The following is a 24,883-nucleotide window of genomic DNA, read 5'->3' on the forward strand; positions in this document are numbered from 1 at the left end:
GGCAAAGGAACTATAAATAAGATATTTTAAAATTAGAGGAAGAATCAATAGTAATTAAAAAAAAGTTATGACTAATTACCGTGTAGTCACGAGAAACCAATGACAACTCCCCAACCAAACAGAGATAAACTTATCTTTTGAAGTATATAGCTCTTCTTATACCACAATTTTCAGAGATATGTGTGCAACATAGATGGAAGTTGTAGCAAATAAAGTTTCCACTATGGGATAAAATATTAGATGGGTGCAATAAACGATATGGGTAATTGAAATTATCCATATCAATTCCACGAGTTAGGAAGCATTACATGCATCATTACACACTCGCTAGATACCCAGAAAATAATTATGAACCTTGGTATTTTTTATTATTATTTTTAAAAGTAATTATTGATGTTTATTTAATAATTGAAAATGTTGAATAAAGAGATTAATTTAAAAAACGTTAATTTTTAATTTTTATTATATGGATAGATGTGTTTAGTTTGGAATAGGGTTTTTATAATTTATTTTAATTATCAATAATCATTAAATGGATGGGAGAGATTTAACTTATAAGAAATATTTTAAAATACTCATACTAATATGCACAAATTAAAGATTGAGAATTATCTCCAAAATAGTTATGTTTTTTTTTCTTTTTTAATTAAATTAATTAATTAAGAAAATGTCACATGAAGTGAATTATGGTTATCTGGCATCTGATGTTGATAAGCCATGGTACTGGCCCATAATATTGTAACAATGTTTATTTAGAGTTTAAAAATCTCCATGGTAAAATAGGGATAAATCTTTATAATTAAGAAATTTGTTGCATGTGTTTTAAAATATGTATATGCTTAATTTATATATTAATTATTTTTATTATTTAATAACAATAATAATAATAATAATAATAATAATAAAGTTATAATTTAGTTATTTTGCACAATTTTGTAAATTTTAGCAATGTGAAATGTATCATGTCCTAAGCATATGATGTTTTTATATGGATTAATATTGATCGATGTTTACCTGCCATTTAATTTATATGGTTGTGTTAGTATATTCTTTTATTAAATTACAGATACTTGTATTAACAAGTAAGTTAGGAAGAAAAAAAGAGATGGCATTCACTCCAAAACTCTTTATTTTATGTAACAAAAAAATATTTCCAAATCTAAACTTTGTATTCTATATCAATGTTTTTTGCTTGCTAAGTTGTGTGAGTCCTCAAATGATTGCATGTTTAACCTCTAGCTTGAGAAATTGTAACCTAGGGGCATTTAAGCCATAAAAATTACTATGGGATAACACCTAACTTGGGCCACACTAGCCCTTAATGTGGTTCGATTTTTACCCATAGAGTTTCGAACTGGTGATTTTCACATCACAGAGTGCCTTAACTGTACACCACATCACCGTCTAATACATCACCATCTATTAGACGCCCCATGAACTTTTTATATATCAATGTTTAATAAAAAAAATTAACCTTATTTCATGCTTAATGTTTTGTTATATAACTAATCCTAATTTGGCGTACCCCATATTTATGAGCTATTGCATTTGCTATTTTATGAGTATCTTACTTGATTTTTTACTCTTCATCTTTAGAAAATACTTTGGTGCCAATGGTCACACAAAAAATACAATGGTAGTAGTCTAGAAAGATAATTTTTACTCTTTTTGGGGTAAATTTCATGGTCAATTTTGTTAGGATTTTAGTAAGAAATGGGGAGAATCCTAGTTTTAAGTTGTTGGGTCTACATAACTTATATGGCCTAGGATTTTCCCTAAATCCATTTCTACATTTAAAATACAATTTAAATTTTGAAATGTTGTGATCTAACTAAAAATTGAGTCAACAAATTCTAGAAATAAGATCCAATGTCCAAAAGTTCCCTATGATTCCAAAGTCGATATTTATATTGTAGACTCCCCTACAAGTATTCTATTTACCTCAATCTAGGTTATCCAACAATTGTTGTGTTCATTTTGACCATTATTCTTACATTCATGTTGATTGTGCATCACACTATATTGTATTATATATGTTTGTTGTGATTGTGATGTAGGAAATGGTTACAATAAAATTGGATCAAGTACTTTTCTTGCAAAAAAAAATCTAAGTATCTAAATATCTATTTATTGCAATTTTAAGTATCTATTTCAAAGTAAGTAAAATATTTACCATATTGTATGAATCGCATTTTGTCACCACTATCTTAATGTAATGATATAAGGTTTATATGAAGTTATTTCATATCAGAGCTTGCTATTATTCCATTATTTCTCATCAACCTCATTGTAATGGCTTATTACACATTTTTGTTATTTTAAATAAATAGTTTTTTTAATATGGAAATGGTTAGTGTCTATAATATAAGCATGGTAAAGTAAGGTGGAAATGTTGTATGGTAAATATAACCATCACTTGGAATTAGTTATCTTGATATAAATTTTATTATTATTGCAACTTAATAATAAGATGATGACACTTTAGAGTCAATAAATGAGTATTTAAATTTTATGCATGATGATAGAAATTTTCCAAATTAACATTTAGAATTATGGAATGAGAAATAAAATGAAAGCATTTATCCTTTGTCCTTAATAATGCAAATGAATTTATTTTTTATTTTGTATTATTTCTTAATTTAATTATAAAATAATGAAAAAAAAAATTGTTTATATATATATATATATATATCAAATTGCATAATCCAAGTGTATTATGAAGTATTTAAACATAGTCTAATGGTAATAAGGATTTTTAATTGGTAATTTTTAGTTAATAAGATGATGGCACTTTATAGTCAATAAATGAGTATTTAAATTTTATGCATGATGATAGGTTTTAGTTAATTTTCCAAATTAACACTTAGAATTATGGAATGAGAAATAAAATGAAAGCATTTATTCTTTGTCCTTAATAATGCAAATGAATTTATTTTTTATTTTATATTATTACTTAATTTAATTATGAAATTATAATTTTATATATATATATATATATATATATATATATATATATATCCAAGTGTATTAAGAAGTATTTAAACATAGTCTAATTGTAATAAGGATTTTTAATTTGTAATTTTTTTTATATAATTCCTTGAAGCATCATGAGTATGATCACCTACTTTCCATATAAAAATGTATAGGTTTATCATTTTTGTTAAAGTCTTCATAATTGATTGTGACTCTTCTAACATTATGTATTTGATTTTCTTTAAATTTCACATAACTTTGCCAATTTTAAAGTATTATCATTCAAAATGAAAATAAAACATGGAATAAAAAACTCTTTAATATCTAATTATTTTTTATTTATAAATATTACATAAATAAAATATGTCAAAGAAAAAAATATTATATTAAGAAGTTTTTTAAATAGTCTAGGATATTACAAGTTCCATTACTCAATAAAAAAGCATAATTTTGATTTGAATGAAGATTTGAATATAATGAGGTCTAATGAAAAATGTGTTAAAAGAACTTAAAGAGAGATAACTTAGCACTAAAAAAAGGAAAGTAAGACGAGAATTTGTTAATGAATGAAAAACTTACAATTGAGATAACTAAGCCATGAAAAATTAGCATTACTTACTATATCGCACAACAAAGTTCCATTTGTCTTGATCACACAACATATTCATTAATTGTTAATAACAAAATTCCATTTGTCTTGATCACACAACATATTCATTAATTGTTAATAACAAAGTTCCATTTGTCTTGAATAATACCATGGAATCCATCTATTCATCTCCAACAACATACCATGTTAAACAAACAACTATCACTTCTCATTCTGAAACAAACTTGTCAACCAATTATCTTGGCTTATATTATACAAATTAAAAAAACACTTATAACTAGAATTAACACAAACTAACTAACAAACAAACAAAGATATATAAACAATTTAATAACATTCAAATTGGAAATAAATTATTATTATAATTTTGTTCCCATTAAAAACTAATAAAAAATTAAGAATAATTTTCTTTTAACCTTTCATATGCTAACCCACTTACTCTGTTTCCATTGCAACTTCGGGTAAACATCACTAACAAAGAAAAAGAAAATCGAACAGAACCAGCACTAAATGCTAGGACCACTAACAGGCGGGAAAAAAAATGCTACGCGTCGCATTCTAACCTGGTTAATGTTGAAATGTATTAGTAAAGGTGTAAGTCGGCCCTACTAAAGTAGGGTCGTGAAAATCAGGATCCCTCAAAATAGACGTGGATAAAAATACGTCAAATAAATCTTGAACAAACTGTGCCAAAAAAGGAAATACAAAACCCCAAAAAAGAGAAAATTTGTCCTAAAATGCCATTACTCCCGCCACATTTAGCGATAGTGACATAAACAGTTTGTGAAAATGTTTGCTAGCGGCCTCTTTGGTCCGCAAATCTTGGATGATTTGGACGTAGAAGCGTAGAAAAATGAGCGCGATAAGAAAATAACAATAAAAATAAAAGTGGTTTATGGTATTGAAAATTTATGGTATTTATATGGATATAGAGTTTATTTAAAAGGGGAATTAAACTAGTTTAAATTTATTTTAATTTTTAATATGCCAAGTATCTAACAAGATCAAATTTATTGACTTTGACATTTTGATTTTTTTAATATATATTTACCTTTTTTAATATTAATAATTTTTATTTATTTATTTATTATTTTTTTCCTATAATATATTAACATATTAATATCATATTTTCAATTTCATTGTTTATGTTATGTATGTAATATATTCTTGTGATACATAATAATTTTTTTTATTTTATTATTGATTTTATGTATATAATTTATGATTTATTTGTATGTGTATGTGTAATTTTAATTTTTAAATATTTATGATAATTAAGTATTTATGACAGGATACTTAAATTTTTGGGTGTCATTTTTTTTTTTAGCATGTGTAATTTCATTTTTAAAAGATTTAAAATAATTAAACATTTATGGCTGGACACTTAAATTCTTGGGTGTCATTTGTTTTGAGCAAATCATCAATAATATTGATCAATTGACATGCTTTAATGAAAAGTTGCATTAAGAGTATAGACTTGGTAGGGGATTTGCAAAAACGTCTATGGTTAAATTTTGAATGGTAATAAAGTCATAATTATTAACTCATTTTCCATAATTATTTTCGAAGTTTCATATGGATTTATGTTTTTAATATATAAAGTTTTTTTATTATCTATATTTATTTAATGAGTTGAATTATTTCTGTTGGTGGTTCATTCATATTTTATGGTATACTTTTAAGAAATTGGGTATTTATTTTCACTGGCCATGTTTGTAATTTATGGTTTTGGGTTGCATTATGGCATCTCATTGAGTTGTATTTATGGCATCTCATTTTAAAGATGAATTTATGGTTTGTTTAGATAGTAAAGATAGTGTTTATTTTAGTTGTACTCATGGTATCACATTTTCATAATCAATTTATGATCTATGTAGATAGTAAATACAGTGAGAAATACTATTTTCCTTTCGTTTTTATTATGGAAAATTTTAAGAATGTTAATTTATTTTAAAATGTAGAATCTTTAGCAAATTTTATTAGTATGGTTTTGGGTTGCATTTATGGCATCTCATTGAGTTGTATTTATGGCATCTCATTTTAAAGATGAATTTATGATTTGTTTAGATAGTAAATATAGTGTTTATTTTAGTTGTACTCATGGTATCACATTTTAATAATCAATTTATGATCTATGTAGATAGTAAATACAGTGAGAAACACTATTTTCCTTTTGTTTTTATCATGGAAAATTTTAAGAATGTAAATTTATTTTAAAATGTAGAATCTTTAGCAAATTATATATATATATTACAAGGCTTGTGGGTATGTTTTCATATGTAGATATGGGTTGGAGTATGGCTTAAAATTATTTGTGTTTTTCTAAGAGTTTATTTTCTTCAAATCCAAAAAAATAGGTTAATGACTAACGACTCAAGATCCAGAGATATTTAACAAAATGAAAATTTGTCTCCTTATTAACTACCAACAAAATAATAGCCAATAATTACTATCCAATTGTTAATTTAAAAACTAAATTATGATAAATATTCCTATTATATATATTTTTCATTTGTAAATATATTTTCGTGTACTTTAGCACATGAGAATATGTCCACATCATTTATAATACATAGAATAGGGAAAATGGTGTAGGAAATCTTGGAAGATGTGAGATGTGTTTTATAGCGATGTTAAATATGAGGGCATTATATAGTTTATGACTTTGAATTTTTAGAGATTCTTTTACATATGTATCATCTTTTATATTAAATTAGTGTCTGAAATTTTGCATATAATATAACAACATATTATTATCATGAAAAATGTTTCATGTTATTTGTGTTATATAATATTAGAAAACTTGGTTGAAAAATATTTCATGTTATTTGTATTATATAATAGTAGAAAACTTAGTTGTAAGTTTATGATATTATCATGATGTTATATTTATTATATATGATTTATTTGTATGTGCTTGATTATTTGATATAATTTTATTTTTAAATATTTAAATTATTGTATTTAATTTTATTTTTTTGGGAATTTAGAAAAGTACCAATAATATTGGTGAATTTATATGTTTTAATGAAAATTGCATTAAGAGTATAAACTTTAAGAAGAGGTTTTTTGGGTAGAAATCATATGGGAGAAAAATTTTGCCAACGCGTTTGGAACCAGTTAGTGTGGTTTATCATCAAGACCAGATGAAGATGTGGATCATGGCATAGGCTTAAATAGAGTGTTATGTAGAGACCAAGAGATCATATAACTGCTAGCTTATGAGAAATAATATTTTAATAATAAAAATCATGTAATGGCTAATATAATGGCGAGTTTATGATTGAATTATAATTATTAAAATAAATATATATATATATACATACATATATATATATATATATATATATATATATATATATATATATATATATATATATATATATAGAAAAGATTTATGCTCATTTGGAGTAGAAATTCAAATCAATCAAAGAGGGATCCTTAACTAAATTAGGGTCAACCACAAAATAATAAGGGTTTAGGGCCCTACAATCTAGTTTTGATTTTGCCTTGGTCAAACTAGATTAAAATTCAAATTTCAATTTCAGTAAAAATACTTGAGGTAGTTAACTAAGGTGACATGGAACTTGTTACTACGTTAACTCGGTTAATTCAAGTTGGAGACGCTTGAGTTCAGTTTAGTATGTTTGATTGCTAATTTCTCTCAATATATTTCAGTTAATTTGAGTTATTGTGAGTTAAACTAGTTCTAAGTGTTAGAGAACTAGTGGAGGGTCTAGTAGTCGAGTGTGTACCTCAATGATCAACCAGTTAACTCATTAATCAGCCCAGAATAATAAATGAATGCAAAAAAACTGAGTTACCCAGTTGAGATTGGAGTTCAAGGGAAGTGTACTATCATTTGTAGACTATTCTAAAGTGTACAGGTGGTGCATGCAGTCAGAGAAGGGTCGAAAGGAATTGCACAATCTTCAATGTGGAATTTCCAAATTAATTAGGGCCTAATTCCTCAAGGAACAATGCAAGGAAATAGGAGTTTGGAAGGTAGGAAAATTGGTTAAGTGTTTGCCAGAGTCATTCAGTGAGTAGTGAAATAAACTATACTAGTGTAGAGGTTGCTAAGGCTTGAGCAAGCATTGTATTTCTTCTCTATTTTATGATTAATGAATACAAATAAGAAGGGATTTTGAGAAGTTTCTTTCCCTTATATAAATATTTGTGTATGTGTATTGAATCATATCACATGTTTATGATTGTCTTTCTCAATCGTGAATTGCTTCCCGCAAATGAGTAGAGTAGATTCAAGTTTTATGTTTTAGTGAATTATATGAGAAGTTTCGACTTTACATAGAATTTTTACATGGTACCATAGTAGGATTCACAGTAGAGAAGAGAATTTGAAGTTGTGTTTGCAGGAGAATCAAATTTGTAGGATCAATTCTTCAGAGTTAACATGATGACGTTCTATGGTCTAAGGCTTGAGTATGACCTTGAGGGTAGCTTGAAATTTGTTGCTTGGAAGGACCACATGGAGGTGGTACTGAAGGAAAATGGGTTTAAAGAATTGATTGATATTGACCAGGATCATCGGACCTCAAGGATCTATCAGAATGGAGAAAGTGTGTAGCCAAGGCGAGGAGAATCATATTGGAAGGTGTGAAGGATCACATTGTCTCCAATCTTCACGAGAAAGAAACCACATATGCAATGTGGCAACTGATAGAGTTGTTCCAAAATAGTAGCGACCACAGGAAGTTGACACTCAAGGACAAGCTTTGGAATCTCAAGATGCAGAAGATTGAATCTATTCAATAGTACCTGAGCTGATTCACATAATGTCGTGATGAACTTGGAGGAGTTGGGGTTACTGTTGTGGAGGATGATCTCATGAGGCTAGCCCTTTTAGGCCTTCCTAAGAGCTAGCACAGTTACCAGGATTTAGTAAATGGGAGGGAGAAGCTACCAAACTAGGAACGCATATCGTCTGATTTGGTACAGGAGGAGATAAGGAGGGAATATTAGAGATGGGACCTCACCCAAGGTTGAGGACAAGGGGAATTGTGCCTTTGCTAGAAAGGAAAAGAAAGGGAAAGGGAAGAAATACCAATCCAAAGCATAATCTAATCAAGAGGGCAAGAAGAAAGACCTGTCCAAAATCAAGTGATTTCATTGTCATTAACTAGGACACTATGCCACGAAGTGTCGACACAAGAAGGTGAGAAAGAAGCCCTCAGGAGGAGCGGAAGGTGAATTTTTGGCTTCACAGTTTGAGCTTGATTTCACCCTCATCGTATGCATGGTGAGTACAGTGATGGGTAGTGTGTGGTATCTGGATAGTGGAGCCTCATTCCATATGACGGGAAACAGAGAATTTTTCAGTGACTTAAAGGAGAAAGACCTCCAAATGCTCATCAAGATGGGAGATGATGGAAGGTATACCGTGATCGATATTGGTACAATTACTTTTCAGAGGGAGTCTAGCTCCCCTCTCAAACTCAAGGATGTCATGTATGTTTCGGGTCTGAAGAAGAATCTCGTTTCATTTGCTATGTTGGAAGATCATAGCTATGATGTGATATTTAGCAAAGGGAAGGCTTTCCTGAGACACATCGCCACGGGACAAGTTAAGCGGATCGGAGTTCGTGTGAAGAAACTCTACAAAGTAGATGTGGAAAAATGTGCAACATTGAGCACACAAGCAGAGAAGGTGCATAGCCAAGACATTAGTGAATTATGGCATAGAAGACTTGGAAATTTACATCATTGCGCTTTGAAGATCATGCAGCAAATTTCTACAAGACTTCCCAAAGGAGCACTAGAGTAGTGAGATACATGCAAAGGGTGTACATTGGGGAAGTACACAAAATCCACCTTAAATGATTGGGACAATAAAGCGCAAACTGCCCTTGAAAGGGTTCACTCTTATGTGTGTGGACCTTTCTCGACAGCCTCCACTACCAAGCAAAGGTTTTATGTAATATTTATAGATGATTTCTCACGGAAGTGTTGGATCTCCTTCATGTAGAAGAAAGACCAGACATTCTCCAAGTTTTTTTAATTTAAAGCACTTGTTGAGAAAGAAATTGGCAAGAATGTGAAGGCTCTTAGGAGTGACAATGGAGGTGAGTATGTGTCAAATGAGTTTAAAAATTTATGTGCAAAGGCAGGGATTCGACAGGAGTTGAAATCACCCCACAACCCACAATAGGATGGGGTGGCTGAGAGGAATAACAAAAGTATTATGGGAAAAGAAAGAGCAATGTTGCATGACTAAGGCCTAATACTACATTTGTGGGTTGAAGCATGCAACACAATGGTATTTTTGCATAACAAGAGTCCTCATCAGATTCCTAGCATGAGTACAACAGAGGAATATTTTTCAGGGAAGAAACCAGATGTGTCTCACTTCAGGATCTTCGGATCATCAATTTAGTATCATGTTTCTAAGGAATCAAGGGAAAATATAGAGTCAACAACAAAGTTGGGCATATTTGTGGGGTACACAAAAACACTTCATAACTATTGTGTGTACTTTCCATCTCTTAGGATGAGAGTTTTTCAAAGAGATGTGAAGTTTGATGAGGAAAAGGAAATGAGGTGTTCTCTTGAGAGGGAGCTTTAGATTCATTCATATCAAGAGATTTTAGCTCCAAAGGAAGAACCTCGGGAAGTTGTGGAGCAGCCACAAGAAGAGGAGTAGAGAGTGGAGACATCTAGAGAAGGAAGGAAACGAACCAGGGAAGCTGATAGATTATTGCATGATGTTAGAGAGACTGTGGGAGCACCCACTTCTCAATGCAAGCAGAGAAGGTAATCGTATCAATACATTGGCTACATGGCTTTCATGAGTGAGCTTGTAGAGACTAAGCCATCCTCATTCGAGGAAGCAGTAGAGAACCCTGTATGGGTTGATTTTATGTTAGAGGAATATGATTACATTATCAGAAACGATGTTTGGGAATTGGTCCCAAGACTAAAGGAAAAATCAATGGTGGGTTTGAGATGGATCTACAAGGTGAAGCAAGCAGCAAAAGGGAGCATCGAGAAACACGAGGCCACTTTTGTGGCCAAGGGGTTCTCTCAAGTGGAGGTAATTGACTATGAGGAGACCTTTGCTCTAGTAGCAAGGTACTCTTCCATCAAATCAATTCTAACACTTGCAACACATATGGAATGGAATATCCATCAGATGGATGTGAAGAAAACATTCCTCAATGGAGTTATTGAGGAAGAGGTGTACATTGAACAACCAGAAGGTTTTGAGACCTTTGACAGAGAGTTGCATCTGTGCAGACTCAAGCGAGCATTGTATGGATTAAAGCAAGCACCTTGTGCTTGGTACACCAGGATCGAAAACTATCTCATTGGGTTGGGCTTCACCAAAAGTGAAGTAGATGCAAACCTTTATCGTATTGTTTTTCAAGGTAAATTATTGATTATATTATTATATGTCGATGATTTAATATTTAACTGATGACGAGAAGTTGATTAGCTCTTGCAAAGAGGATATTGCAAGATAATTCGAGATGAAGGATTGATCTGTAAACTGACGTGGATATTCCACTAGATAGTTCGTCACAACAGATCTGATAATATTATATTAAAAATATGAGATTCTACATTATTACAGTTTTATTTACTTTCTAGATCTATAAAATTATTTGTAATTAGTGCATGCATGTAAAATTAAATCAAGTAGAAAAGTAGAGAACAACAAAATAATCTCACACACACATAATACACAAGATGTGCTCTCAAGGAAACACTTTTGGGTAGAAAACCCAGCTGAAAGGTGAGGTCACTTCAGTCTCTTTCTCTGTCTGGAAATATGGCTACAGATACAAAGAAGTAATGTTTGTAGCTTATGGGATGCTACAGTTCACATATCCTCTTTGTGTGCTCTACCTCCTATCTCTCCTGGCTATCTTTTCTCAAATATGGAACAAAATTCTCTTGAAAGAATGGAATTCCTCTTCCTCCTAGTGGTCCAGTTATAACACAGCTTGATAGCCTACTAATAGTTAAGTTTGACTACATCAACTCTTAAGTAGAGTTACAAAATAGAATATTCTAAAGTATTTTACATCAAAAACATGTGGCTAGCCCATTTTCCATGAATAATGGGGGCTAAAGCGGCATCTTCCTGAACTATAGCTGTGAAAATAGGAAGGTCAACTTCTCAATGTCATAACTTTTTCATATGGACTCTGATTGACGCAATTCTTGTGCCTTTCGAAAGATCTTTGTGTGTATAATAGCATGAAAATGCGTTGGGATAAAGTAGCAATGTTTTACCCCCAAAAAACATCATTTGATGCCTTAAAATTCTCATGGAAGGTTTCAGACCTCGTTTTGCCAAACTGGGTCCCACCAATAAAAATAGTCCCTTGAGATGATTCCTCCACTTTTTCCACTCTAAATGCATCGATATGGATGAAAAAAAATATAATGATGCAATTCAGATCAAGGAAATTGGACTCATGCATTATTTACTCGGTTTGGAAGTATGGAAAGGAGATGGGGAACTGTTTTTCGGTCAAGGCAAGTATGCCATCATCAAGTTTTTTCCTGATGATGGGTCAAGTTATTGACCCGAAACGTAAAAAACTAAAAATGAAAACTGTGGAAGTTCTGAATTCTCATAATCAAGATACTGAAGACGTTCTACATGAAGAGTAGCAAACCCATGGACACTCCTACAACACCCTCCTCCCGCATTCACCCAAGTTAATTGGTCCACGGGGGTAAACATGTGAAGAGATGCTACTACAATCTGATTCAACTCCCCATGTACAATTAACGAAATGGAACTAACACAAAAAAACCAATATGACCTTCTTCACATACCATAGAACCTACAAGATCCAACCAATTCTTCAAGGTGATCAACCCCTGTGACAACTTGACACTTTTCTACCCTAGAGCCTCAGTCGCTGCCATGACATGGGCATGAATGCGACTGGGGCCCTCTAATATCTCTCACAACATGGGCATGCAAGTGAATGGGCTCTTTTTTAGCTAGTTCTAAACTTGCAACCCCATATTCCATGCCACTTTTCAGGTCCAAGACCAGGCCACTGCCCATAACTCCATGAAACTTTCAAGAATGAAAAGTAACATTGAAATAATGATACAAATGCAAAGACTCGGTTGTACCCTACTAACCATGACAGACATTTCGTCAAACATGTCACAAATATGCATTCTATAGGTCATAACAACATATATGAGCATAGGGGTCTCATACTTATCTGAGAATCACTAAGAAGCATTGATGCCTTATCACATTAGTTGCATTATCATCTATTATATCATATATTCATTTTACATTCATTTAGAAATCAAAACATGATGAGATCCATACATTATCATTGTCATAAAACATGTTCATAGCCACCATATTATACTAACAAAAGTAACAAGGATACACTAGGCATAAATGACTCATATGAAACCAATACATTTTATTATAAAATACCAAGGAGAAACTGTTCTTATTAATGAATTGTTAGGCCAATAAGGTTCATGACTTCCATGTACCACCCGACCATAGATTGGTTGAACCAAATCTTTCTTTCATCCAATCACCCCTATGCCATATTCCAAGCATGAATTTGGGACTTATAATCAAAATCAACCAGGGTTTCCCAAGGCTACACCATGTCACCCTCAATAATAGAACTAGGCTTTACTGTAATCCCCATTGTATCAATAATCCATAAACATTAAACATATAATACCAGTCTTTACCGCAATCCTCACTGGATCACTAGGCCAAAAAAAGGCATGGATGCCACCGGATCTCTCCACCTACACCATGAGGGATTTGTCTATCCCAACCTCTCGGCTTTACCATGTATCCTGCCATTACTGGTCAAGGGATTCATAGGCCTACGATTTCTCCACACTCTTTGATTTACCATGTATCCCATCCCGGGATTCCTAGGCCCAGTCAAGGGTACTCACCACTGAGATTTACCTTGTATCCCGCCATTCACCGGTTAAGCGATTCCTAGTCTCAATCGAGGTGTTCACATTCTATCTTTACCGTGCATCCCATCCCGGGATTCCTAGGCCTTTTGAATAATCTTGGGACCACCCCACTCATATTTGAGTCCTTCGAGCAATCCAGCTCAACCACATATAAAAGAACCCACCACACCATGACGATCTGGAAATGGCAAAGCTAGGCTAAAAAACATTGTCACACCTGGCAAAAACCATGCCCATGACAACAAGAGAACTAAGAACACACATGCATAACCATGCATGGTAAATCTAGAAAGGAAATCACACATGCAAATCAATACTTGAAAATAATCGCATTATATCTGCTAGATCCTACTCTTCCTTGCTTGATCTTTTCTTCCTCTTTCATTCTTTGCTCTTCTTGATCCAATGCTGAAGTGGTCCAAGAAAACTCTAAGTTTCCAAGAGTGTGTGAGAGAGAGAATAGAGAGAGATCTCCAAAACTGAACTCACAAAAGGTACCAACTGATCCTCAAAAGCCTTCTTATTAATGAGGCCTCTATTTTCTTCATTTCCCATTATTTTCCTTCATTTTCCTCCTCACATGCAACCTGTGACCTTTCACCTTCCTTTTCTCCTAATTTCCTTTATTTTCATAAATAAAATGAAAATTAATGCCATTTTTCCTTTCCAAAGCCTTTGCCATTGCCTTTGCCAATTTCCTTAGCCATAATAAACCAAATGAACACCCACAGTAGGATGTATTTCCCAAAATTTAGCTAGGATTAAGTGTCCCATAACCATGGTTATTATTTTTCCTTTGTTAACTTTTATTACATTGAATTTTCACTATGGTTGTTACAGAACCCTTCCCCTTGGGGGAACATCGTCCTCAGTGTTCAATGAAACCTACAACCAGCAAGACAACCAAAAGAAAAACATACTACCTATGGAGCTTTATAACTCAGCTTTATGCAGTATTTACAATTATCAACTTGTTGATAAGCAAACCAACATGACAACATAACTACATGATAACCATAATGACATGACACCCATACTACTTATTAGAGCTTTATAACACAACTCATGGCGGTATTTACATCCATATACATATACATACACATACCAAAAATATTCGCTCAACGAGCAAATAGAGAAGGATAAATAGCCTGCATTTCAGTCATCTCCCATGTAGCTTCATCAAGCCCAAAGTGCTTCCACTTCACTTTAACTTGCTCAATTGCTTAGTTCCGGAGCATGAGCATCTTTCTCTACAATATACATTGTGGTTCCAATTGGAATTATCCTTCTAGATCCACCTGCAATATAGACCAGTCAATCACATGATCAACATATTTAACATGCTTCTTAAGCAATGAGACATGGAAAACATCATGGACTTTCACTGTCTGAGGTAGTGCAAGTCGATAGGCTACTGGTTTGATCCTTTCAAGTATCTTGAAAGGTCCACAAAACTGAGGTGTCATCTTGGCACATGATCCAATCCTCGAGGAACTCTTCTTGGTATTGATGCACAAGTACACATGTTCCCCAACCCGAAACTCCTAAAACAACCTGTTCTGAATTGCATAATTTTTCTTTCTGTCCTGTGATGTCTTTGGATTCTTCTTGATTACTTGCATTTTCTGTTCCATCTCTACCAAAATGCATGGTCCAATCAACACCTTGTTCACTGGATCACTCCAACTAATGGGAGTATTGCAACTCTGCTCATAGAGTTCCTCAAACAAACTCATCCTCAAAGACTCTTGGTAACCATTATTATAAGTGAACTTGACCAATGGAAGATACTCCTCCCTCTCCTCTTTTGGTGCATCACATACATCCTCAACATGACCTCCAATATCCAATTGACCCTCTCTGTGTGTCCATTTGTTTGTGGATGATAAGTTGTGTTGAATGCCAACTATGTACTCAAACCTGCAAAGAACTCTTTCCAAAATCTAAAAGTGAACTTAGCATCCATGTCTGACACAATCTTCTTCATAACACCATGCAATCTGACCACATCTCTAATGAATACATGTGCTACATCACTAGTTGAATAAGTGGACTTCACTAAAATGAAGTGTTACCTTTTTCAACATGTCCACCACAACCATGATGGAATCATGTTGTCTAGATGTTCTCGGAAAACCTGTAATGAAATCCATGGAAATGACCTCTCGTTTCCACTCTCGAATCAAAATCAGTTGTAGTAATCCACCTGGGTGCTTACACTTTGCCTTCACTTGCTAACAATCCAAACACCTAGCCACAAACTTTGCCACATCCTTCCTCAGAATTGGCCAATAATATAACTTCTTCACCGAGGTCAATGTCTTCTGATATCTTGGGTGCTTTGAATATGGTTTCACATGAAACTCCCTCAAGATAATCTTCTTGAGCTCACTATTGTCTGGCACATATATCTTATCCCTAAATATGATCAAGCCATCTGCTGAGAGATGATAGTCCACATCCTGTGCACCTGTACCACTACTTGTACTTTTACCTGTAAATTGTTGTAACATGTGCCTGAGCTCCATGTGCCTGTTAGCCTCTTGAATTTCCTATAAGCTTTGATCCTATAGATCTGTCCCATAAGAACTCATTTTCAATGTGATTTACTTGTACCTGCCTGCTAAAAGCATCTGAAACCTTGTTCTCCTTACCCGTGATGTACCTAATATCAATGTCAAACTCCCTAACTGTGGCAAACCATCTATCTTTTCTGGCATTCAGATTCAATTGGTCAAACAAGTAACTCAACCTACTATGATCACTCATCAACAAAAACCTCTTTCCAAGAAGATAGTGCCTCCACATCTTCAACACATGAATGATCATTGCTAACTCAAGATCATGAGTTAGATATTTTTTCTCATGCTCATTCAGTTTGCATGATTCGTAGCACACTACCTATCCCTCTTGCATAAAGATTCCACCAAGTCCTCTCTTGCAAGCATCTGTACATACCACAAACTCTTTGTCTAGATTTGCAATCTTTAACACTAGAGAATTTGTCAATAACTGATTTAACTTCTCAAAACTTGTTGCACATTCCTCTGTCCATTCAAATTTCTTACCTTGCCTTTATAGTGACATAATAGGATATGTAATCTAGGAGAAGTTCCTAATGATCCTCCTATAGTAACCTGCTAACCCCATAAATGATCTTACCTCTTCCATATTTCTAAGAGTTGTCCACTCAATGATAGCCCTTCGATTCTTTGGATCCACTATTATGCCTTCCTCGGAAAAAACATGTCCCAAGCAATGTACCTTTGTCTGAAATAAATTGCATTTACTGATCTTAGCATACAACTGATGCTCTCTCAACAATCTCAATATTGTTGCTAAATGCTCAGCATGCTCTTCCTCATTCTTAAAATATATCAATATGTCATCAATGAATACAACAACAAACTTCTCCAGATAAGGATGCAACACATTATTCATCAAGCACATAAAGGTAGCTAGAGAATTAGTCAAACCAAAAGGAACTACAACAAAATCATAATGCCCATCCCTAGTCCAGAAAGTTGTCTTCTAGATTTCCTCTTCTTTAATGTGTACGTGATGATATATAGATATCAAATCAATCTTTGAGACTAGTTCTGCTTAACTGATCGAACAAGTCATCAATCCTTGACAATAGATACCTTTTCTTGATGGTCACCTTATTCAACTAATGTAATTAATGCATAACCTAATAGTACCATAATTTTTCTTCACAAACAATATCGGTGCACGCCAAGGTGATATACTTGGCCTAATATATCCCTTGTCAAGCATTTCCTTCAACTATGACTTCAACTCTACTAACTCTGGAGTGCTCATCCTCTAAGGTGCCTTTGATGCGAGTGTTGCCCCTGGTACCAACTCAATAGAAAAGTTCACTTCTCTAAGAGGTAGAAACTCTAAAATCTCTGTTGGAAACACATCCTAAAGTTGTTGTAAAATCGGGTATCTACTCAATACCTCCACATCCTCAACCTCCTTACCTTTGTCACTAGAGATATGTACTACAAATAATACACACCCTTTTTTGCGACTACGCTTTTCCTGGATTGTTGTCACCATTCTAATTGATGTTTCCTTCTTATTACCCTGTAATATTGTTTGCTCTCCATTTTCATCCAAGCATTCAATGGATTTGTCATAACAATCCACCTTGGTCCTATGTAGATACAACCAGTCCATACCCAACAACATATTGTGTAGAAATTTGAATAATATAACACTTATTCACAGAGATTATCCTGATTATACACTATTTGCGGAATGCATGCATAATACATAACCTCCTCTACATTGATCATCAATTTTGCTGAATTAAGAAACAATCGCATGCGCACATTGAAACATCAATCACACATATCAACACAGTATGTACTGGGGAAAGAATACAGCTGAAAACCCCCAACTATCTGTATATTATAATGATAGAGAACATGTAACAATACATAGTACAATACTCCTCACAAGTACTCAGTACTATCTCCACCTGCTACACACAAACTAGCTTAGATCTGAATCAAGTCACAGGTTAAAATCTCCTCCACTGTTTGCCTGCCTCTACTGCGCAATCCAAGGTGAGAATAGGGATGACCCAAGCTCATTTTCCTTGGCTTGTACTGCGCAATCCTCATTGGAAATATCCATCATTGATTGTGCAAATATCATGCACAACTATAGTCACAACTGATAATAGTCTCCACCTCTAACACCTGTCTCCACTGAACTGTCCATGCACTGAGTTAACTGATGTATTCTTTAGTTGCTTTATGAGTTAATAATTAGTGAATTAATTAATAATTAATTCACATCACTCATCACTAGTGTATTTGCAATTAGACTAAATATAACTAGTTCAACTAAGTCAAACTGAACACAACTCCATCAACTCCTCAATCAACTCCACCAAACTCAATCACTTGAGTTCTACCTGAAGTCCATCATGCAATAGCTCAACTAACCCATAAGAAAAGCATATTTCCTTCTGGCAGTTGCATGTGCCACATCCGTAGCTCGAACTGAAGTGCTCCAAGAGGATAAGATAATGTTTATAGTCCAAATATTATTAAGAGCTAATAATATTCGACTGTTCTATTTTTAGCCTAGCAGTCTAAAAATAGACTCCGCCCATATGTCTAAAAATAGAAGTCCATATATTTTTACCAACATGACCAATCATCCACAAATAGCATCCTGCAACTCATAGACCATGATCCATATGTCTAAAAATAGACATAGTCTAAAAATAGACTTTGCGCCAAAAATAGCCTGCGGGCCCACTTAGTGAAGGCGACTTCTTTTCACTAAGCTCCATCATCTTGTTGCATTTTCAACACTCCCTCTCAACAAGATATGGATTATCTGCAACCCCTATCCTGCAACTCTGGAATGTTCTGCATGCAACACATTTGCCCGGTCCACTTGCTCCAACAACACTTGGAACAAAAACCCTCCCAACTGACCACTCTGTTTGGCTAGGAACATACTCTGATGCTGAAGCTCTACCTGCTGCTGACAAGTGCTCCCTCTCTGACATCTGTGCTACTGCAACATCTCCATGCATCTCGCAGCATTGCACACTTCTCTGTGCCACCTAGCACTGTGAAAAACACTTGTGCCTCTCGCATTGTTGCAGCCTGCTAGCTACGCGCTGTCCTGGGATTCCCTACACTGTCGCTCTCTCTGCCACTCCATCTGCATCTGTCTCTACCCAATCAGTCAGTTCCTGCTACTCCACATCAGGGCTCCCGTAGCAAGGTCTCATCCAAGAGGTTGGGTACCTCAAGGATCCTACCCCTCCTCCTTGGGACGATCACTCTATATCGCCCCACCTCCTACCTGGAGGTATGGCTGCATGTGACCCCTCAGCCCACCTAGCTCGAAGTTTCCCCCTACTGGAGGTCTTTGCATGAGTAGATGTCTCTACTCAATCTCCTCTCAGCTTCCCTTGTTTTGGCTGCTCCACAACCTCCTGAAGCTGCTGCACCAATCGTGGCTCCTCCACAATCGTCTGAGACTTCTTTTGGCTCTGCATGTTGAGAGGTAATATATGTTCCCTCTCAACCACCAAGTCTCCATCAGTTGCCTCGTTTCTCAAGGCTTTGCATGCATCTTGAACCTCAAGAGCATATAGGTTCTTGACCCGTGAATCAATCTGCTTCCCCTGTCTAGTGATGATGTGTCCAAGGAAAACCTTTCCCTTATTGAAGACTACATCATAGCCTCCATCTTCCAGCATCGCGATCGACACCAAGTTTCTCTTCAGTCCTGGTACATACTTGACATTGGTCAAGGTAAGGCGAGCTCCATGCTCCCTCTGAAAAATAACCGTGCCTACACCTAAGACACTATACTTCTCATCATTACCCATCGCTATGAGTATCTGGAGATCTTTCTCCTCCAAAGTACTGAAGAAACTCTTGTCACCGGTCATGTGGAAAGAAGCTCCACTGTCAAGAAACCAACCACTTCCCACCATGGATGAAACCATGCATGCAAAGAGTGTGAAATCCAACTCAAACTGTGAAGCAAGTGCCTCACCTTCAAATCCTTCCCCGGATCCCTTCTTGGATTTCCTCCGTGGACAATTTGCAACATAATGGCCCACCTCATGACAACGAAAGCATCGCACTTTCGATTTGTCAATCTTCTTCCCATCATTGGAAGAACTGGATTCAGAAAGAGAACCCTTCTCCTTCCCCTTCTTTGCTTTGGTAGCCAAAGCGCAATTTTCTTCATCAGATGCCTTTGATGAAGATCCGTCCCTCGTATTCTGCCTGATCTCCTCTTGCACAAGATCCGACCAAAGTCTCTCCCATCCTAGCAATTTATCTCGACCATTAACAGAGTCCTGATAGGAATGCCAACTCTTCAGAAGACCAAGGAGAGCCAAGCTCACCAAGTCCTCATCATCGATAGTCACCTCCACACTTCCCAGCTCATCCCGGCATTGGGTGAACTTCGTGAGATACTTGGGCATACTGTCTCCTTTCTCACACTTAATGTTTCTGAGTTTATCCTTGAGTGCCAACTTCCTCTGGTCGCTCTTGCTTTGAATAAATCTGTCAACGCTTTCCACATCAAGTATGGAGAAGCCTTTCCATGCAGGTTGGATACAATGTGATCCTTCATGCCCTCCAACAGAATCCTTCGACACTTTGTTGTCTTCTTTTGCCAAACCACAACGTGAGCAACATCAGTAGGCTTTGGGACCTCAGCATCTATGAACTCCTTCAACCCATTGTCATCTAACACCGCCTCCATCTTGTATTTCCATGCAATATAATTTGAGCTTCCTTCAAGAGCATACTCCAATCGCAATCCGTTGAAAGACATTTCAACTTCGACACCAAGAAAACACTGCTGCAAATTTGAATTCCACCAGCTCAAAACTCAACTGCTTCTGATTTAAAATTCGTGAGAACAAAGTATTTCTCATACAGAGATTGACTGTATGGGCATTTACTTGATATCTCACCTTCCAAAAAAAGGATGAATCCAGAGGTTACCTGGCCTGATTACAGACTCTGCCTGAAGAAATAAAATGTAAACACTTTCTGAATAATAGATATGATGATCAAATTCACTCTGATACCATGTATAAATTTGAATAATATAACACTTATTCACAGAGATTATCCTGATTATACACTATTTGCGGAATGCATGCATAATACATAACCTCCTCTACGTTGATCATCAATTTTGCTGAATTAAGAAACAATCGCATGCGCACATTGAAACATCAATCACACATATCAACACAGTATGTACTGGGGAAAGCATACAGCTGAAAATCCCCAACTATCTGTATATTATAATGATAGAGAACATGTAACAATACATAGTACAATACTCCTCACAAGTACTCAGTACTATCTCCACCTGCTACACACAAACTAGCTCAGATCTAAATCAAGTCACTGGTTCAAATATCCTCCGCTATTTGCCTGCCTCTACTGCGCAATCCAAGATGAGAATAGGGATGATCCAAGCTTGTTTTCCTTGGCTTGTACTACACAATCCTCATTGGCAATCTCCATCATTGATTATGCAAATCTCATGCACAGCTATAGTCACAACTGATAGTAGTCTCCACCTCTAACACCTGTCTCCATTGAACTGTCCATGCACTGAGTTAACTGATGTATTCTTTAGTTGCTTTATGAGTTAATAATTAGTGAATTAATTAATAATTAATTCACATCACTCATCACTAGTGTATTTGCAGTTAGACTAAATACAAATAGTTCAACTAAGTCAAATTGAACACAACTCCATCAACTCCTCAATCAACTCCACCAAACTCAATCACTTGAGTTCTAACTGAATTCCATCATGCAATAGCTCAACTAACCCATAAGAAAAGCGTATTTCCTTCTGGCAGTTGCATGTGCCACATCCGTAGCTCGAACTGAAGTGCTCCAAGAGGATAAGATAATGTTTATAGTCCAAATATTATTAAGAGCTAATAATATTCGATTGTTCTATTTTTAGCCTGGTGGTCTAAAAATAGACTCCGCACATATGTCTAAAAATAGAAGTCCATCTATTTTTACCAACATGACCAATCATCCACAAATAGCATCCTGCAACTCATAGACCATGATCCATATGTCTAAAAATAGACATAGTCTAAAAATAGACTTTGTGCCAAAAATAGTCTGTGGGCCCACTTAGTGAAGGCGACTTATTTTCACTAAGCTCCATCATCTTGTTGCATTTTCAACATATTGTATGATCTCAATAGAAATACATTCAAATGTGGTTATGTAGGCATACCATTCAGTTCAAATGCATGAACTCTTACCCAATGATTAACTCTCTTCTTTGTACCTATATCCAATTGTACTAACCAAGATTATGCATGCACTTATTTATTCAAACCACACGTATCCACCAAATTAGGACTAATATAACTATAATTAGATTCATGATCAATCAAAATAGAAACAAATTGATCACAAAGCTTATCGGTCATCTCAATGATAGATATCTAGTGATATGCCAACCTATTATCCAACGGTGCATTGATATGAGGATTGCTCTGCTCGACATCCCCAAAATTATGCACCTCCTGTGCACTATAAATCTGAGGCCTACCACCCTGATATTGTGGACAATCTCTCTTGAGATGCTCTTTACCACATATCCAACACTTCAACCGCCTGATACCATCACCTCTTTTATGTTGCTATGACCCATGTCCCTGTCTAGCTACGTTGAACTTCTTATATGGTGCAACATTCTCTTTCTATTCTGCATTTTGAGGCCTTGTTATTTTCGCCTGTTATTTACCTTTAGCTTTTTCTTTCCCTTTACAACCTTGCTCAGATTCGGTCTTATGTTTTTTCTGCTCATAACAATGCTTCAATTTCCCAATAACTTCCTCCAATGACCGAGGCTCATCATACTCAATCCAATCCTTAAATGTTAATGGAAATCCACTAACAAATATTTGAACTTTAGTCTTTTCATCTTTAATATATGGTACATACCTCAATAGCTCTAGGAACTTAGTCATATACTCCTCATTTGTCATCGATCCCATTTTACCTCATAGAATTCCTTGGATTTGTTTTCGTAGTACCTCTCCGACAAATACTTATTCCTAAAAAGTCTCTTGAATTCATGCCAACTCAATTCTTTTGTCTTGATGTCTCTGACCCGGTTCACATCTTCCCACCAAATGTCCTCTTTACCTTTTAGGCTAAAGATAACTACTTTGACCTTCATATTATCTATTTAATTATACAACTCAAAGAACTTCTTCATCCCAAGTAACCAAGTCTCTACATCCTCCTTCTTCAAATATCCATCAAGATTAGGTGGCTTAGATTTCTTAAACTCATCTAGAAAATATCTAATGTCATTCCTCCTGTAAGGATGATAATGATGATGATCATAGTGCCTATCGGAACTAGAACTAGAATACTACCTCTGTCCATCACCTCTCTTATCTAGAGTATCCAAGAGCCTTCCATCTCTAATCGTGTCATCCTTATCTGACCTGTGTCCACCATGAGAATCTCAGGGAGAATTTGAAGGATGGAAATTTGTCATAAAGTTTAGAAACTTTGGCGAATAGCACTAGTCCTTATGCAATCTGTAAAAAATTAGAGATATTTCTGTAAAAAAATGGAGATATTTTTGTAAAAATATCCAAATTTCTAATAATTTTATATATTCTCCATATGATTTTTTGATGATTTTTAGGGTAAAATAATTTCATACTATAAAATTTGGGCAAATCATTTTTAGACAAAAATGGAAATTAGCAAATCTTGTTTTTGGAAAAAGTGTAGAAAATTAGCCCACCTACGAATATTAGCCCCTAAAATTTCCCTTGCATACGATCTACTGCCATATGCCCTATTATTCATATTCTCTTGTCCATTGTTGATCCGAGGTGGTCCCTGTCTTTGCAAATCTGACAAACCCTAAAGGATTATTGCATTGACTTCTGCTTATTTCTCCTATGCCTGCATGATTCTATCATTATTTGCCTTGCAACTCCTTAATTATTCCTTCAAGCTTCTCAATGTGTCTACTAAGTCAAAATAATTCCCATCACCACACCACCCATATGATCCATAGGGAGAGTCTCAAGAATTGTATTCTACCGTCTTGCTAGCCATTTTTTTTTCTTCCCACAAAGCATACCAGGTTAGCTAAATCAAAATATATACATAATCAACATACCTCTATATAGTTCGGGGAGGATATATCATCTACAAGATCAACCAGATTAGCACAATACATGTATAAACATAATCATAAAAACATATAGATTTCATCCTAACCTTAGTCTAGTCATAAATGTGTGACAATATCAACCACACATCATGACCTCATGCATGACAACTACACCCATATCAATGTATTCATAATCAACATATGGAAGACATGCATGCATATCATCATACATACAAACAATGGCATGCAAAACTAGTGCATAACTGACCTATACTCATGATAACCACATCCAACAACACACCATCCAGTTTCACATGGTGACGTCGCTACAACCATGACCAACAACATGCATATGCAACAAGCACATAAACCACAAGTATAAGTAACACATATGCAACCAGCATGAATGCATGACCAACACACACCACCCATCCAGTCCAAGGGGTGAACCATGCTCTGATACCACTTTGTAACACCCTCTTCCCACATTTACCCAAGTTAACCAGTCCGCGGGGGTAAACATGTGACAAGGTGCTACTACAATATGATTCAACTCCCCATGTATAGTTAAGAAAGTGGAATAGAAACAACACAACTAATCTGACCTTCTGCACGTATTAAAAAACCTACAGGAGCTAACCAACCCTTCCA

Source organism: Pinus tabuliformis, chromosome 4_2 (genome assembly GCF_031772625.1).
Source record: "Pinus tabuliformis cultivar Carrire ecotype Pingquan chromosome 4_2, CPIR1, whole genome shotgun sequence".
Taxonomy (NCBI): Eukaryota; Viridiplantae; Streptophyta; class Pinopsida; order Pinales; family Pinaceae; genus Pinus; species Pinus tabuliformis.